This window comes from Capricornis sumatraensis, chromosome X (genome assembly GCF_032405125.1).
Source record: "Capricornis sumatraensis isolate serow.1 chromosome X, serow.2, whole genome shotgun sequence".
Classification (NCBI taxonomy): Eukaryota; Metazoa; Chordata; class Mammalia; order Artiodactyla; family Bovidae; genus Capricornis; species Capricornis sumatraensis.
Window position 1 is genome coordinate 134,232,286 of NC_091092.1, and position 9,945 is coordinate 134,242,230.

Here is a 9,945-nt window from a genome sequence, read left to right on the forward strand (position 1 = left end):
AGTCCTGGGCTTATCTTCAGAGAAAGCTCCAGGCCCCAACAAGCATGTATGGAAGTGCTCCTAAGTCATCAGACCTCTGAGGCAGGGCACAAAAGGCCTTGGGAACGCACGCATGAAATTTCAAATTATTCCTCTAAAAACTAAAAATAGAGTTGCCAGATGATCCAGCAATCCCACTCCCGGGCCACTCCCAGGCATGTATCTGGACAAAAATATAATTCTAAAAGATGCATGCTAGTTCATAGCAACACTACTTACAATAGCCAAGACATGGAAAGAATTTGTGCTATCAGAAGCCATCCTCAGCCATGTCTCCTGGGTTTCCTCTGTGGGAGTTGCTAAGCACAGCTGGCCTCCTCAGGGGCTGGGGGATATACTGCTACTGCTGCTGCTAAGTCGCTTCGGTTGTGTCTGACTCTGTGCGACCCCATAGACGGCAGCCCACCAGGCTCCCCCGTCCCTGGGATTCTCCAGGCAAGAACACTGGAGTGGGTTGCCATTCCCTTCTCCAGGAGAAGCTCCCCAGGATCAAACCTGGGTCTTCTGCTTCATGAACAGACTCTCTACTGTCCCAGAAATCAGGGGGACTCTAATCACTATTTTTTTTTAATTGACTGCCAAAATAGGAGGGCCTGGTTTCATCCGTGGGTCACGAAAATTGAGGAGTTCATTTCCTCAGTTCTGTCCGACTGGATTTCCTATCCATCACTAATACCCAGCGCATGCACAAACTCATGTCCACCAAGTCGATGATGCTATCTAATAGTTTTCCCCAATGTTGTCCCTTCCTATTCTCATCTTCAATCTTTCCTGGCACCAGAAAAATCTCCTAGAAAGCCCATTCACGGTTATGAGAACCTTACTGACCAAAATCAGTCCTGAATATTCCTTGAAAGAACTGATGCAGACACTGAAACTCCGATACTTAGCCGACCTGATGCAAAGAACTGACTTACTGGAAACGACCCTGATGCTGGGAAGGACTAAAGGTGGAAGGAGAAGAGACGACAGAAAATGAAATGGTTAGATAGCACCATTGATTCGAACAAAATGAGTATGAGTAAATTTCAAGAATGTGTGATAGACAAGGCATCCTGAAGTGTCACAGTCCATGGGATTACAGAATAGTCGGACACGACAGACAGAGTCAACTGAGCACAGCGAAGCCTAACCTCGGAATTTCACCCCGATAGTCGCACAGAGAGCTCTTAAATATAAGAAGCCCAGAAACAAAGCCTGACTCAAAGCTTTCACTTTGCAAAGTCTGTTTTTCCATACAGTGATGTTGGCTTTGCTTCTATCAAGGCCTCCAAAAATTGAGAGTAACGCAGTGATGTTTCTCCCCCAATCCTAACCTATCGAATACTAAATGCATGGCAAAAAGACCCCACTTGGGCACAAGCACACATAACACAGTTAGGGTGAAGAGCGTCAAGGGTAAGTCCGGGTCAAGAGTTTGCAACAGATGTTTTCTCTTAAGCGACTAAAGGCTCATTCTTCAAAACACAACATTTAAAAGAAATTATGATAAATTGAAAATATATTGCATGCAGTGCATGCTTGTTATGCAAATATTCATTGAGTCCCCGCCCCCAAGATTCGCCCCTTTCCCCGCCCCAGCACCCGGGAAGCCAGCTTCCAGTCCCTTGTTCCCAGGCCCCTGACTCCATGTTTTCTCCTCCTCGACACTCTGAGTCTGATTTCTTTTCAATAAGGATTTTGTTGACAGCTTACAATAATGATATATGGGCGCTGCATTTGACACAGAGAAGGTTCACTATAATGTCGAATGAGAGTGCCGAACCTCCTCAGTCATGCCCAGATTATTTGTGAACCCCACGGACTATAGCCCTCCATGCTCCTCTGTCCATGGAATTCTCCAGGTAAGAATTCTGCAGTGGGTAACCATTCCCTTCTCCAGGAGAAGCTTCCCCAGGATCGAACCTGGGTCTCCTGCTTTGTGAATGGACTCCTTGCTCTCAGTGACTCTAATCACTATTTTTAAAAAAAACAAAAAAGGTGACTGCCAATATAGTACAATATAGTAGGGCCCAGTTCCATCCCTGAGTCGTGAAAATTGTGCAGTTCGTTTGCTGAGTCTTATCCGACCAGCCTTCCTTGCTTGCTCAAACTCATGTCCATTCAGTTGGTGATGCCATCTAATTGCTTTTTGCACTGTGGTCCCTTTCTCCACCTGCTTTCAATCTTTCCCAGCACCAAAAAATCTCTTGGATATCCCCTTTCAGTGTTACGGGAATCTGACCAAAGATTCCCATACAAGATGGAGGAGTAGAAGGTCGTGCCCTCATCCTCTCCTGGGAGAAGTCCAAAATTACAACTCGGTGCTGAACAACCATCAACAGAATGTTGGATCCCACCAAAAAAAGATACCCCACGTCTAAGGGCAAAGGACAAGCCCAAACAAGATAGTAGGAGGGGTGAAATTTCGTTTAGAATCAAATCCCATACCCGCCAGTGACACTTGGAAGGCTCAAAGAGAGCCTTGTGCACAGCAGAGCTCAGAAACCCCACTGAGACTGAGCCAGAACTGTGTGTGAGTGTCTCCCGTGGAGGGACGGTGGGTCAGCAGTGGCCCGCCGCAGGGGCAGGGGCTCTGTGTGCAGGAGCCCTGGTCACACACCCTGTGGCATAAGCCCTCTTGGAGGAGGTCACCATTAACCCCAACCATAGAGCCCCCGAGCAGACGACCCACAAACTGCAGAACAATCATACCAAAGAAATTCTTGCACTGTTAAGGAAGTTCTAGGACCCACAACAGATTTACCAACCTGGGGATCTGGCAAGGGAACTGAGAACCCCCAAGGAATTTGACTGTGGAGGCCAGTGGGATTTGCTTACAGAACTTACACAGGACTGGGGAAACAGACTCTTGGAGGGCACAAACAAAACCTTGTGTGCACCAGGACCCAGGAGAAAGGAGCAGGGACCCCCACAAGGGACTGACCCAGGCTTGCCCGCGGGTGTCCAGGAGTCCCTGGCAGAGGCGTGGGTCGGCAGTATACTGCTGCAGGGTTGGGGGCACTGAGTGCAGCAGTGCCTGCCTGGGACCTTTGGAAGGAGGTGGCCATTATCTTCATTACCTCCACCTTAGTTTGGTCTCAGGTCAAACAACAGGGAGGGAAGACAGCCCCACCCATCAACAGAAAATTGGATTAAACATTTACTGAGCATGGTCCCGCCCATCAGAACAAGACCCAGTTTTTTCCCCACAGTCAGTCTCTCCCAGCAGGAAGCTTCCATAAGCCTCTTATCCTTATCTGTCAGAGGGCAGACAGAATGAAAACCAGTGTCAAAGAAAACTTCTCAAACTGATCACATGGACCACAGCCTTGTCTAACTCAGTGAAACTATGAGCCATGCCCTGTTCAGTTCAGTTCAGTCCCTGAGTCATGTCAGACTCTGCGACCCCATGAACTGCAGCACGCCAGGGTCTCTGTTCATCACCAACTCCGGGAACTTGCTCAAACTCATGTACATCAAGGCAGTGATGCCATCCAACCATCTCATTCTCTGTTGTCCCCTTCTCCTCATGCCTTCCATCTTTCCCAGCATCAGGGTCTTTTCTGATGATTCAGTTCTCCTATTTTGGAAGTCACCTTTTTTTTAAATAGTGATTAGAGTCACCCTGATGGCTTATACAGTGAAGAGTCTGCTTACAAAGCGGGAGACCCAGATTCAATCCTCGGGAAGCTTCTCCTGGAGAAGGGAATGGCTACCCACTGCAATGTTCTTGCCTGGAGAATTCCATGGACAGAGGAGCCTGGAGGGCTATAGTCCATGGGGTCGCAAATAGTCTGGGCACGATTGACGAGGTTCAGCACTCTATTTCATTCAACATTATCGTGAACCTCTGCTGTGTCAAATCCAGCACCCATATATCATTATCTTAAGCTGTCAACAAAATCTTTATTGAGAAGAAATCAGACTCAGAGTGTCGAGGAAGAGAAAACATGGAGTCAGGGGCCTGGGAATAAGGGACAGGAAGTTGGTTTCCTGGGAGCTGGGGCGGGGAAAGGCGTGAATCTCGGGGGCGGAGACTCAGCATTTATTTGCATAACCAGCATGCATTGCACGCAATATAGATTGAATTTACTCTTTTAATTCATTGTAGAGTTCTTTTAAACGTAATATTTCGATGAATGAACCCTCAGGCACTTACGGGAAAAGATCTACCGCAAACTCTTGACCCAGACTTACCCTTGACGGTGCTCACCCTAACTGTATCAGGAGTGCTCGTTCTCAAGGTGGGTCTTTTGTGGGGCGTGACGGGTAGGTTTTGATAGACGTATAAGCTGCGCTTCCCACAATTTTTGGAGGCTTTGTGAGCTAAACAAAGCCAATATGGTTGTATACAAAAACAGACGTTCAGTTCGGTTTAGTCACTCACTCGTGTTCGACTTCTTGCAACCCCCATGAGTCGCAACACGCCAAGCCTCCCTGTTCATCACCGTCTTCCGCGTTCACTCAGACTCATGTCCATCAAGGCAATGCCATCCAGCCATCTCATCCTTGGTCATCTCCTTATTCTCTTGCCCCCCAGTGCCTCCCAGCATCAGAATCTTTTCCAATGAGTCAACTCTTTGCATGAGGTGGCCAAAGTACTGGAGTTTCAGCTTTAGCATCATTCCTTCCAAAAAAGTCCCAGGGCTGATCTCCTCCAGAATGGACTGGTTGGATCTCCTTGCAGTCCAAGGGACTCTCAAGAGTCTTCTCCAACACCACAGTTCAAAAGCATCAATTCTTCGGCACTCAGCCTTCTTCACAGTCCAACCCTCACATCCATACATGACTAGTGGAGAAACCATAGCTTTGACTAGATGGACCTTAGTCGGCAAAGTAATGTCTCTGCTTTTGAATATGCTATCTAGATTGGTCATAACTTTCCTTCCAAGGAGTAAGCGTCTTTTAATTTCATGGCTGCAGTCACCATCTGCAGTGATTTTGGAGCCCAAAAAGATAAAATCTGACACTGTTTCCACTGTTTCCCCATCTATTTCCCATGAAGTGGGAGACGAAATTTTTTTGACACAGGCCTTTTTGCTGGGGTTGTTAGAGTTAACAGTTTTCTGTGTGTTTGTTCCTTGTGTTAGGTTTTGGTCTGCTCAGTTGAACTCAGTCTTGTTTGATTGTTTTGTAACCCCGTACATTGTGGCTTTTCGGGTTTTCCTGTCACCCGTCCTGGGAGCTTACTCATACTTTTGAATCCATGGTGCTATGTAATTATTTCATTTTCTGTTTTCTTGTTTCTTCTCTGATCTTCAGTCTTTTCTAGCATCAGGGTCTTTTCCAGTAAGTCAGTACTTTGTATTAGGTGGCCAAAGTATTGGAATTTCAGTGTCAGCATCAGTTCTTCCAATGAATATTCAGGACTCATTTCCTTTAGGATGGACTGGTTGGATCTCCTTACAGTCCAAGGGACTCTCAAGCGTCTTTTCCAAGACCACAGTCAAAGAGCCTCAGTTCTTCGGACTTCAGCTTTCTTTACATAAGTGCAACTCTCACATCCTTACAGGAGTACTGGGAAAAAAAAAATGCTTTGACTTGACGGACCATTTTCAGCCAAGTAATGTCTCTGCTTTTTAATATGCTGTCTTGGTTGGTCATAGCTTTTCTTCCAAGGAGCAAGTGCCTTTTAATGTCATGGCTGAAGTCACCGTCCTCAGTCATTTTAGAGCCCAAAAAAATAGTCAGTCACTGTTTCCATCGTTTCCCCATCTATTTGCCATGAAGTGATGGGACTGGATGCCATGATCTTCCCTTTTCTGAATTTTGAGTTTTAAGCCAACTTTTTCACTCTCCTCTTTCAGTTTCATCAAGAGGCTCTTTAGTTCTTCACTTTCTGCCATAATGGTGGTGTCATCTGCATATCTTTGGTTATTGATGCTTCTCCCTTCAGTGTTGATTCCAGTTTGTGCTTCATCCAGCCTGGCTTTTCACATGATGTACTCTGCATATAAGTTAAATAAGCAGGGTGACAATATGCAGCCTTGACTACTCCTTTCCCAATATGGACCCAGTCTGGGTTTCAATGTCTGGTTCTATTACTTCCTGACCTGCATACAGTTTTCTCAGGGGGCAGGTAAGGTTGTTAGGTCAGTAAAATTGCTTGGTATTTGGCCAGTATGGTTCTCGTAATCGTGAATGCGCTTTCCAGGAGATTTTTCTGGTGCCAGGAAAGATTGGAGATGGGAGGAGAAAGGGATTACATTGGGGAAAACCATTAGATAGCATCACCAACTCAGTGGACATTTGTTTGAGCATGCCCCGGGAGTTAGTGACAGATAGGAAAGCTGGTTGGACAGAACTGAGCAAATGAACTGGACAGTTTTCTCGACTCAGGGATGGAACCGGGCCCTCCAATTTTGGCACTTTTTTTGTTTTGGGGTTTTTTTTTTAAATAGTGACTAGAGTCACCCTGATGGCTGAGACAGTAAAGAGTCTGCTTACAAAGCAGGAGACCCAGATTCGATCCTGGGGAAACTTCTCCTGGAGAAGGGAATGGCTACCCACTGCAGTATGCTTGCCTGGAGAATTCCATGGACAGAGGAGCCTGGAGGGCTACAGTCCATGAGATCACAAATTGTCTGCACAGGACTGAGCACACGGGGTACTCTATTTCATTTGACATTATAGTGAACCTTCTCTGTGTCAAATGCAGCGCTCCTACATCATTTTCTTAAGCTGTCGACAACATCCTTTATTTGACACAAATCAGACTCAGAAGACATGGAGTCAGGGGCCTGGGAACAAGGGGCTGGAAGCGGGCTTCTCAGGAGCTGGGGGAAAGGAGCAAATCTCAGAGGCGGGGATCAGTGTTCATTTGCACAACCAGAATGCAATGCACGCAATATAGTTTCTATTTATTATTTCAATTTATCATAATTTTTTTAATGTAGTATTTTGAAGAATGAGCCTTCATCCTCTTAGGCACAAAGATCTGCTGCAAACTCTTGACCCGGACTTACACTTGATGGTCCTCAGCCTCACTGTGTTAGGAGTGAGCATCACCTCATCAGTATGTTCACAGGCTCTTTATGGTATGTTTACTCTTATCCTTGTTTCTACTGGAACTGAGTCTTTTGTCTCACTGAGGATTCGGTGAGGTAGGCCCAAGTAAGGATGAGGCAAGCTTCCAATAATTTTTGGAGGCCTTGTGAGATACACAAGGCCAATATTGTTGTGTGGAAGAATAGAATTTGAAACGTGGAGGGCTTTGGGCAGTTTTTCTACAGCTGCAGCAGTTAAGAGTTTGATGTGTATTTATCACATGAAATCGTGTCCTAGATTTTTAGTCAGTAAGATTTTCATAATCCTGAATGAGATTTTTTTTTGGTTTTTTGATTCTGGGAAAGATTGAAGACAGGAGAAAGGGACGACATTGACTCATTATATAGCACCCACCATCTCGGTGGACATGCGTTTGAACAAGCCCCAGGAGAACTGTTTGGAGAAGACTGAGCAAAGGAACTGGACAATGTTTATGACCCAGGGATGGAACCAGCTCCTCCTATATTGGTAGACAGCTTTTTTTAAAAATTAGTGATTAGAGTCACTGTGGTGGCTTAGACAGTGAAGACTCTGCTTACAATGTGGGAGAAAGAGGTTTGCTCCTGGGGAAGAATCTCCTGGAGAAGGGAATGGCTACCCACTGCAGTATTCTTGTCTGGAGAATTCCATGGACAGAGGAGCCTGGAGGGCTACAGTCCATGGGGTCACAAATAGTTTGGCAGGCCTGTGCACTCAGGGCACTCTGTTTCATTTGACAGTATAGTGAACTTCGTGTCAAATGCAGCGCTCCTATATCAGTTTCTTAAGCCATCAACAAAATACTTTATTCGAAAGAAATCAGACCAAGAGCATTAAAGAGAATACATGGAGTCAAGGGCCTGGGAACAATGGACTGGAAGCTGGCTTCGTGGGAGCTGGGGTGGGAAAGGGGTGAATCTTGGGGGTGGGGATTCAGCATTCATTTGCATAACCAGAATGCACTCCTTGCAGTACGTTCAATTTATTATTTCCGTTTATCGTAGATTTAAACGTATTTTGAAGAATGAGCCTTCATCCCCCTATGTTGAAAGATCTGCTACAACCTCTTCATGGGGACGTACCCTTTTTTTGCTTCTCATCCTCAGTGTATTAGGAGTGAGCTCCCTCTTATCAGTATGGCCCAGGCGCAGTGTAATACCCATACTCCATTTCTTGCTTCTGCTTGAACTTCCTCTCTTGTGTTGTGGTGGAGACTAGGTCAAGTAGGGCCAAGAAAGAAATACTACTTCCATTACCAAACAAGTTTTGGAGGTCTTGTGAGACTAAACAAGATCAATATTCCTGTGTAGAAAAGTAGAAGTTGAGAAATAAATGATTTCGGGCAGGTTTTTTAGGTTCTTGAAGCTTTCTTTGTTTATCATTTCAGTTTGCAGGTTTGATTTTCAGTGAGTTTAAAGTGAAAAGCATTTAGTCGTGTCTCACTTTTTGTGACCGCATGCACTATGCAGTCCATGGAATGCTCCAGGCCACGATGCTGGAGTGGGTAGGCTCCCCCTTTTGCAGGGATCTTCGTAACCCAGGGGTTGAATCCAGGTCTCCCGCACTGTAGGCGGATTCTTTTCCAGCTGAGATACAAGGGAAAAACCCAATATCCATAAAACCACAATAGGCTTTTTCAAGTGAAGACAGGATGGCCGATCAGACACAACTGAGCAAAGAAACCAGACAGATTTTTCACTACCCACGAACAGAACCCGGGCCTTGTAATATTGGCAGACGGCTTTTTTTTTTTTTTTCTTTTGCTGATTAGAGTTTCTCTTATGGCTTAGAGTGGAGAAGGCAATGGCACCCCACTCTAGTACTCTTGCCTGGAAAATCCCATGGATGGAGGAGCCTGAGTGACTTCACTTTCACTTTTCACTTTCATGCATTGGAGAAGGAAATGGAAACCCACTCCAGTGTTCTTGCCTGGAGAATCCCAGGGACAGGGGAGCCTGGTGGGCTGCCATCTATGGGGTCACACGGAGTTGGACACGACTGCAGCGACTTAGCAGCAGCAGCAGATGGCTTAGACAGCCTGCTTTCAATGCGGTACACCCAGGCTCAGTTCCTGGGGAAGATTCTCCTGAGACGAGAATGGCTACCCACTGCAGTATTCTTGCCTGGTGAATCCCATGGACAGAGGAGTCAGACAGTTTCTGGTCGGACACGCCTGAGCGACTTTCAGAGAGAGCCACCTGGAAAAAGGAGAACTCTTTCTGTGTGATCCCGCGTTTCTGTCACACGTGTAAATGTCTTTTGGGCTGTGCTTTGTTTTCTGTAGTGTCAGTCACTCAGTCCTGTGGGACTGTTAGCCACCCTATGGACTGTAAGCTGCCGGGTTCCTCTGTCTGTGGAATTCTCCAGGCCAGAATACTGCAGTGAGTTTCCATTCCCTTCTGCAGGGACTCTTCCCGACCCAGATTTCAAACCCGAGTCTCCTGCATTGCAGGCCAATTGTTTACCATGTGAGTCACACTTTTTTTTTTCCTAATCCAGTTATTACTGCTGGATTTAGTGGTAGTCAACTTTCACAGCTGCATTATTCATATAGGCTCGTTTTCTTTGTTCATAAACTTATGTAGGTAGGTCGTAAACTTATGTGGTAGATGTGTTCTTTCTCTTCTCCCCCCTCCCACTCCAGGATGTAATATCGGTAAAAATTCATAGAAGTTCTCAGGCTTCCCTGGTAGCTCAGCTGGTAAAGAATCCCCCTTCCATGCAAGAGACCTAGGTTCGATTCCTGGGCCAGGAAGATCCCCTGGAAAAGAGAACAGCTACCCACTCCAGTATTCTGGGCTGGAGAATTCCATGCACTTTATAGTTCATGGGAGTCATTTTAGACACCCTATGAGAATTGCTGATCAAAGTGTATATCTAACTTTTCATTTATGTAAT